Consider the following 9,543-nt stretch of genomic DNA (forward strand, 5'->3'; position numbering starts at 1 on the left):
CAATCAAAGGCATTAAAAAAAACAGTACAAATACTACAATCTGTGTTCTTTATAGATGGCGAACAATAGAACAAAAACAAAAATGAATTTGGTGTTCTATATAGATGGTGAATGATAGAACATTTTACATCTGTATTCAGTACGTGAGCATCATGGTCTGAATGTCTTTCATCAGTTTCTTTGCGTCATTTGGAGGGAGGTCTTGAAGAAAACTGTTTAGGTAGCTTGTGAATGTGCTATACACATTTTTTCCCTCTCGCCTCAACTCCTCCAGTCTTTCCATGAGTGCTGTGTCGACTGGGTCCAGCTCTGTAGTTCTCCTCCTCCTCTTTGAGGCACCAGGCTGGGGGCTCTGAGAAGGGAGGGAGGGGCTTCTAACATCAGCTGGTGGTGGTGGTGGTCCAGGTGGTGGCGGTGACGACAAGGACCCATGCGCTGCCGGCACTGCAACACCGTCCTCCTCCTCCACCTCCTCCATTGTCATCATCATCTTGAGTCTATAAGTACAAGATATATCATTACTCCAACACAAAATTCATTGTTTATACTATATGGTTTACAAAGACTGACATATATTTGGGTCAATTTGGTAGGAGAGTCGAGTTTTACCATATTTAACATATGGATGGGTAAGGTTGTGAATGGTTTATGGCTCACAGTTAGAGACGGCTTAATAAAACTTAGCACAGGTGATCTCATCAATTAGCTGCTCTACATAGCTGAAGAGTTGTGCTAATTAGAATCAGCTGGTTTAAATGAATGGTTGGCACAGATATGTGGTAGGACTTTTACTCACTAAAGCTGGAGTTTTCCACCTCTAGATATGTTAATGTAGGCTGGCAGACGTGTGTGTAAATGTGTTTCAATCGTCGTAGTTCTCAAATAAACTGCTCAGCATTGATCATTTTACAAAGCAGATATATGAAAGACACTTACATTGAAGTTTGTCGAGGTATTTCTGTGATTGACGTGGACTCTCAGCCACGCCAAGCGCTGCAAGATTGGATGATCTGATCCCCCGGCTGCATCCCCGCTTCTTTTGGCCATTGCCTTATTATGGTAGCGTACAAATCGATCCCTGGCCAGATTCCACTTTGTACGCACCGTTTTGACTGGCAAATTAAGTGTGTGGGCGATCTCCTCCCAGCTGTTTTGACAGCGGTGCTTGTCCCGATGACCCGGTACCGAAGCGTCATACAAGTGTATATATCCCCGGACAAGCTCACAAATTTGATCTTCCAGATTTTGCGCCATTTTTAAATATCCAAATGTCTCTTCTTCGTCGATTTTTCGCGAAATGTTGGAATTTGACTCTATACTGCCGCCGCGATTTCCAATGGTATTGCTCCGTCTCGGCCGGAGCACTCCGGATTGATAAGCTCTCTGGCTACGGACCACCTGACGGACGAAACCACATCCGGGACCGGACGAAAGCGTCCGTATCCGGCTCAACCGTAGGCAGTGTTGGGGAGTAACGAAATACATGTACCGGCGTTACGTATTTAGAATACAAATTACAGTAAGCGTTACTTGAGAATGGCCATTTCACTCACGCTTTGCCTGATTCACGTTCGCCGTGAAATTTATTACAGCTGCATTACAACTTACCGCCACTAGGTGGCAGTACAGTCCGCTGTAGCATTGCTGCGGTGTGATTGATACTGTAGCTCAGTTCTACTCATTCAATAGGCGGCCAGGAAGCAACCTCTAGTGGCCCAGCCCATATAGTATATTTCGGAAATGCCAACAGAAATCCCTAGGAGCCTAGTCACCTACAGACTGCAACACTACAACTCTTTTGTTGTTTTGTTTTTTCGGGTGTTTGTCAATTCAGTCTGGCACTCTGAAAATGTTCGCAAGGCTCTTTACTTCGAAAAAGACGAGTATGAACTAACAAACTATTTGTCATAGTTCAAAATTGCCATTAACACAAGCAGCAGATTGAAATAAGACTTTATGTTTCATTCGAGAGTTTGACAACAGTGAGGATGATTAGCACTATGCAAACAAGTTTTATTGAGTTAGACTGCGTCTCTATAGTTCCGTAATCTGACGTAGGCTATTTCCTCATGAATGTAATTCTGTAATTTCTCTTTGGATAGCTATCTATCTATCCAAGGGCGTCAGTTTAGTTTTCAGGGGACAAAAACGCTATTTTACAGCTTGGTTTGATAAGTGCTGGGGACATACATTTTATATGATCTTAACGATGTTGAGGACTTGTTGCGTTTCTGACTCTGCTGCGCCGTTGCCGCCAGAACCAGTTTTAAACGCACGCCTAGGCTATATTTAGGTTACTTTATCAGCTTCGTACTTAAATGGCTCATTCCGAGGAGAATGAAGGCTAGTTCGCTGGCTTCTATCATGTCCTCAGGACTCGGCTCGCGCAAAAAAAAACGAAACCAGAGCCAGAGTGATGCTGAAACTGGTCTGTGTCCCTAGTTCATTCTAACTCCACGAAAATTACCACCGCTGGTTAGTTTGCTTTACTTTGTGGAGTAATCCATATGGATTGGTGAATATGTAGGCTTTAGACCTACTTTCTCGGGGGGCAGAGAAATTTTTCAAGGTGGTGTAGGCCCTGAAATACAGTAGCCAAAGCATAAATATTTTAATCGTAGTTGGGCTATTCGAAATTGCGCTCTGATCAGCGGAGGACGGGAGCAGTCAATCTAAATAGGCTATTGGTCGTTTATCGAAGAACAGTAGCCTACCATGCCTTACTATTATCTTTGATATTTCATGCACATGGTTTTGAATATTTTAACAGTTGCCAAAAAATATAAGGGATTCAGTCAGTCGAGGATATTTGATATTCGCGGCATAGGCCTACACTGGAAACGCACGATCAAAACGTGTTGTTTCTGCGTAGACAGACCCTCGGCTACACTTGACATGCAGTTGTGTTCTGTTCTCAGAGCATATGCTTTCTCTGTCTCTATGATCTGCAGCTTTTTTCACGAACTGCTGACCTCCTCGACACTCGACAGAAAATTCGGCCACTGAGCAGCGAAGTTGTCGATGCGTGCTTCTCAAGTCTGATAATTTGCAGCAGGATCGAATGGTATTATGGAATACTAAATGGAATAAACTAGCTAAAGGTTTCTCCAATCAGGAAATACATCTTAATATACATTTAAATTCTTTAATTTAAATAGCCTAGGCTACTTAATTTAAATACTTCTTAATTTAATCCCACTGTCAACTCAAATTGGTGAGGGTTCTGTTACATCTGCGGTCAAGTGATTTGAAACATAGAAAACATTATAACCATTAGTCTAGTCTAGTCTTTGACTTTTGAGTCGTTTTCCAAGCATCTGCCGTGCCGACTGAGGCATTCCATTCAGATGGCTAGCCTACCAGAAAGCGAGCCATCAAGTGTTGGAAGCTAACTGTACCATCCCCCCTCTGTGAGCTGACCTCTGTGCCTTAGAAGACGAATTAAAAAAATTCCCCACCCCCCAAGAGCAGTTTCACACATCATTAGCAATCTTATGTTGAGTGTGCGTCTGCAACAGTGAGCTTACTCCCTTTCGGCTTTCGGAAACAGCAGCGTCATTTTTTGCCGGGGACCGGGTAGGCTACATGTCTCCACCACTTTTTTATGACGAACGATTTTGTCCCCACCACTTTTTAAATGTTTATCAATTCATCAAAAAAAGTTGGTGCCCACTGCCCAGGGCTACAGATAAACCTATTGTGATCGACAATGCCAACGCATGATGGACCGAAATAGCCGAAACAATGTGTTGTCATACCTGCAACAATGTAGGCCTTTTCCAAAAACAATTTCAGTTACTTTAACTGGAAGTGAAAGCTAGGGGTATTTAAGTATCTTTGCCTCGGTCTTGTCTTGGTCTTACTGTCTTGGTCTTGCCGTCTCTGGTCGACATAGTGGTCGGGAGATTTGCAACAAATTACAAACAACAAATTGCTGGCGTAGAGGTGTTTGCGGAAAGAAAAACAAATCAGGTTCGCGGATAGAACTCGGTCAGATTAGCGCGATAAGGCATTGAACATTTTGACATTTTTGAAAATAAAATACATAAAATGTTTCCCTCACATCCGTCTTCCTATGTGTAGCAAGGTGAAACTTTGTACAGAGCAGGTGACCCAAATGAATAGATAAGAGGAGGCTGAATTACTCAATAAATAAATACTTTATTTCTCTTCAAATGCTCCCGGAGGGAGGGACAAAGACAGGGGGTAGCTGTGACCGCCTCAACCACATCGCTCCACTAAAAGGTAACAGTTGTCACACAAAAGTTGCTGTCACAGAGGTGTTGGTCACACAGCAAACATTAAGAGGCATATCATTACACTACAAACATCTGGGGCCGGTTTCACTAAGATAGACTGTGACTATAACTTAGACTAAGGGTATAGTCAGACTTAGCATAAGCCGTTTACTGACTGCACAGCTAGCCGGCGATGCACGGGCTTTTAGCCGGCTAGTCCCGATTGTACTCACTGATAGCCGGCTAATCGACGAGGTGATTTACGCTGCCAATTGTCCTCCCCTGAGGGTACACATATTCTCGGCGCGACTGCAGTGAGCACGCGAGCCGGCTATGCGGCGGCTTGCTGAGACATGGGCGGAGCTGTCAACAACGAGAGTTGTGCACACACTGCTGAAAGACTTAAAATCAGCAAACAGCTGACTGTATGCTGAGCACAGCTATCAGATCATCATCATACTGTTCACATATTAACACTGGTCCTTGTGGTCCATTTAGCACACTGTTCTTTCAAATGTCAATGGCAATTAAATCGCCAAACATCTCAGCATTTATTTATTAATTAATTATTAAACATATTGGGAAAAACATAGCCTATCCTGCTTTATGTACAGCCAGGATAAATTAGCTAGACCTTGGCTAGCTTGCTCAAATAACCATTGACAACGTATTTCGTTAAAGCATGTAGGCTAGGCCTATTCATCCCACCCTAAGGTTTAAGAAACATAACAACGTTGTCCAATTTTAGTTTAATGCATTTTTCTGAATTGGAGAGGTCTCCTTATGAGGGTATCTGCATTTTAAATGGCTAATCGCTAATCGCGATTTGCATCGTTGGTTTTAAACTTTGCAGAGCTGTTTTGTTGTTATCACAAAAATACTGATTGTAACTGCTGTTAGGAAGACAGTTTGGAACCTGGCAAACGTGAGGCAGTGAAAGGTATAATGCATAGTCCAAGCGGAATGAGTGGAGAGTTGATATTGTGACGAGGCAAGAATTACTCTGTTAGGAAATGTTTATTAGGCTACCAGATGAATATGAGGAATGACATTACATGGAAGTGGCCTGTTTAAGATCCCCGTGGCTATATCCCACAACATGGGTGGCATCCCGTAACATAAACCCCTTATCCCACAACACATCAGCTGACTAGTCTAGTACACCTATATAATGCGTAACCGTCAATCTTATGACAACAGGCTGCTTAACCATCTTAGCCGTAGGCTACATTTCCCCCTTGCATGAACGTAACACAAGCATATCCGAGCCGCGCTACAATATTGTGTCACATCGAGCTAGCAAGTCTAGCTAGCCACAAACAACAGTGCATACCAGACTGTATAGAACCGTATAGAACAGGTGCATCCTGCATAGGCTACTAATGACACTTTTTTACGGTCAGTGAATAGCATCGAGTGAAAATCAATGTTTGCTTTATATCTAGTGACAGTGGTGATGTCGTCAGTTTGGATTAGTCAGAAGATCTAGAAATATCAAACGGAGGAGCAGAGAACTTGACAGAGAGCTAGCTGCGCTGCTGTTTTGAGAATGACAGTAGTGTCGCGAGACTTCGACGCCTATGTTGTTGTACGTCACTGTTCAACTTCACACCCAGTTCTTACATGTTTACGCCTACACCGAGGCGGCTTTGGAATATCGTGCCTCTTGTCCTCACTGACCTAGCCGGGGAATGGCCGGTTAAACCTAGCCGCGGATGAGCCGGCGTTCAGTCAGTTAACGGCTATAGACGTCTAAATAATAGTGTTGTACAAAGCAGTTAAGACACCGACTATCCTAAGTAGGACTAGATGCAAAGAATTGTGGGTAATCTAGGTACTTTAAGACTCTTTTCAAAACAAAAAACATGGCCGACCGAGTGGACACTAACCACGTAGCTTTTACTCACTCAGAGAACCTGTGCATTTTGGAGCAGTTTTACACGTATAAAGACTTTTTTGTGTCATGCATAGATTGGCCAGTGTGATTGTCGTTGGTGGCTAACGTAACGGATAAATATTTTGCAGACGCTGTAGGACTGAAGCCCTGCTAGCCTGCTTATTTCAAATGGATAAGCTAACGTAATTTAGCACCTTTTCTGTTGTTACAATGGTGATATAGCACTTAAAGAGGAACTATGCAGGATTGGCGATTTCATCTCTGGTTTCGGTTTCGTTTTTGCTCGTTTTATGCTTGCATTTTCTCTGCAGAGCTTCCCCGACAGCTTTAGCGTGTATATTTATACATGTATAGCCTATATTTAAATATATAAATTGCAAGCGTGGTTCTTCGTCTCAGACTTCCAGATGTAAACAAGGAGCGATTGTCTCCTGAAGAAAGTTGCATAGGGTCTCTTTAAGACCCATATTAGCCTGGGGGTGAGGTGTCTATTTTTTTAAGTCTAAAATTAGATAGTCTTAACTTTTGTGAAACTGGCTTACTTGCATTAGACTGGTCTATAAAGAAACGTAAGACCTATCTTAACCCATAGACCAGTCTAAACTACCTTAGTGAAACCGGCCCCAGGAGTGCCTGTCAGTCACACACACGTGAGATGTTCAAACCCACACTGGCCACGTTTACATGATGTTTTTAATTCTGAATTAGTTTATTTAGAATTAAATAGATCGGAATTAAAATATTCTCCTTCAAGTTTACATGGAAATAATAATTCCGAATTGGCGTTTACATGGAACATACGTTAATTACGCTTTATTGTATTCCGCTGAACGTCTGAGGGTCGGGAAGGGTTCCGATTGGACAGGCGGCGCATGAACGTAGCCTAATAAGGCCTACCGGAAGAAAACAAACTTTAGCTGGCTAGCAACTTTTTTGTCATCTCGGGTTAACGTTACAGCATGGACAATAACATAATGAAAACGGGTTTCACAGTAATTCTGATAATAGGCCTACTATTTAACAGGCAGCTCGACAATATTGTCAAGCTTCACGTTTGCTAGCTGAGGGGGGAGAAGACTGTCGGAGAAGGGGGGAAGAAGACGGAGCCGAATTAGCAATGAAACGAGCATGCGCGTCTTCTTCCTCCTTCTACGAGCATGCGCCAAACAAACGGAATAAACTTTTAATCGGAATAAAGGTTTACATGATCAAGGAGGGGAGTTAATTCCGCTTTAACATCGGAATAAACCAACCACTTAAATCGGAATTAAGTTTGATTCCGAATAATCATTTTCAAGCGGAATAAGCGTTTACATGGTCTCTTTTAAAGCGGAATTAACTTTTATTCAGAATTAACTTGGTTTTATTCGGAATTAAAGCTCTCATGTAAACGCAGCAAGTGGCCACTAGGGCATTAAGTGCACACTAAGGTGGAGCTCTGTTAGGAGTGTAGCTGGAGGAGCAAGTCACAGCCAAGGGACCGGAGAAATAAACACAAATACAAAAGAAAACTAAATTTAAACCGGGGGAGGAGTTGAAATAAAGAGGGGAATGTAACTAAGCAGCCCTTGTCTCACGACAGGAGACGTGCTGAACGGGCTGCTTCAAGAACACTGGTCAACTAGACCAGTGACGAGAGGGAAAGGGCAAACAAACTAATAAAATAAACCAAAATACAAACACAACAAAGGTGGCTGTAAACACAATTAGCTAACTGACTAAAGACACAAAAATAAGTAGGGGAAAACAGTGGTCATGCTGCTGTGATGCCAGTCAGCTGCGATCTTCAAAACACTCCGCTCTCCCACAATGTGGCCTACTCCCAGCGACCGGCAACTTGCACTCTATACCAGTCTCTTCTTATATCTCTGGGAGTGCAGTGCTCATTAAGCCTCGTTATGCCACAGGTGGATACAATTAGGATCCACCTTTCAGAGAGGCCTGCTACATATGTGCAGAAATGTGTTAAACTCCTGACAACAAAATATGTGCGTTTAAGCTATAGGCTATTGTGTCAGCGCAACGATGCAATAGGCCTACATTTTTAAAAAGTTGTCCATCCACCGTTGATGCAATCATTTTTCTGCATAAGAACATAGCCCAAACTTTCATAGGTAGATTATACCAATAGATCTCATGTTGCAGTTAAGTAGCCTATAGGTAGGCCTAAGGTAGCCTACTGTTTTCGATGAAAAAGGCAAGAGCTGATTTTCATGTCAATAACCCTCATTTGCGCTATGTTGATGTTAGGCTACACGCGTTGATTAGAATTTCATTTAGATAGGTCCACAGGACCTGTTGTGTTTTGTTCTGTTAGTTTGGCCATTTGTGGTTGAGCAGCTATGTTCATTTAATTTCAAGTGGCTATATGATTGGGCTTCTTGTGCGTGCCTGTGTTGGCGCTTGTTGCCCCGTGTGAGCTTCTGCGCTCACCTTTTGACATTTCTGAATGCCTTCCTACAGTTGCTTGATTACTAAATCAGGCTTTCCACACAAAGAAACGTATTGTCATAGCCTAAGTATGAGAAACCATCAAGAGAATGACATTTTAACTGTATTGGGCTCGGACAGAAAAATCCGCACACACAGATATCCGAATCTACCCTCTGACTGATCGCATGGCTGATTTTAAAAATCGCTCATCCACTCGTCATCGCTCATGAGCATCTAAGCTATCTTATTGTACACGGCATCTCACCAGAATTCTTGAAATTGTCCATTACCCATGCAAACATTTATTTAGTAGCCTATTTACAAACTCTCTGTTTATTTTCAATTTCTCTCGTTTCTCTGCGTTTCTCTCAATAGCCAACTAGGGCGACAAAGGGAAGGAAATATGATTTGACATTTAAGCTGACAGTTGTCAAATTTGCCGAACAAGACAAGACAAAACAAAGACAAAACATGTGTGGCTTTCAACTTGTATTGATTGAAAATAGGCCTAATGTTACGATTTTCAAACCTGTCAATATTCAATAGGCTTACACTGCAATGCAGTGATATATGAGATGCATCCCCTATAATCATAGGTCAAAAAAGACAAGTAGAACGGCAAATAACCGGATTCATGAGGTCATATCCTTTTGAAATAAATTAAGCCACCGTTAATGCCACGGGGCAAACGTGTTTCTTAGCGTCTTGAAACTTTCTTCTGTGAACTGAAAGTCCGATCAAATTTCATTCAAAGGCAGTCCATAATTCAAATGAAATTGTTTTCTAATGAAAAAGTCCCAACTTTTATAATAGGCCCAAATAATAGAATATTTATAGGCAAGATGTTTGTAGTGCTTCGGAAAATGGGACATTTTATATTTAATCAAAACCGTTCAGTTCGTAATTCATTCTCCCTCCTTCGCATTCGGTTTGGGAAGAAACAGCATAAGAGAGCATAAACCACAGTTTCTCCAG

This window comes from Sardina pilchardus, chromosome 9 (assembly GCF_963854185.1).
Source record: "Sardina pilchardus chromosome 9, fSarPil1.1, whole genome shotgun sequence".
NCBI classification, from domain to species: domain Eukaryota; kingdom Metazoa; phylum Chordata; class Actinopteri; order Clupeiformes; family Clupeidae; genus Sardina; species Sardina pilchardus.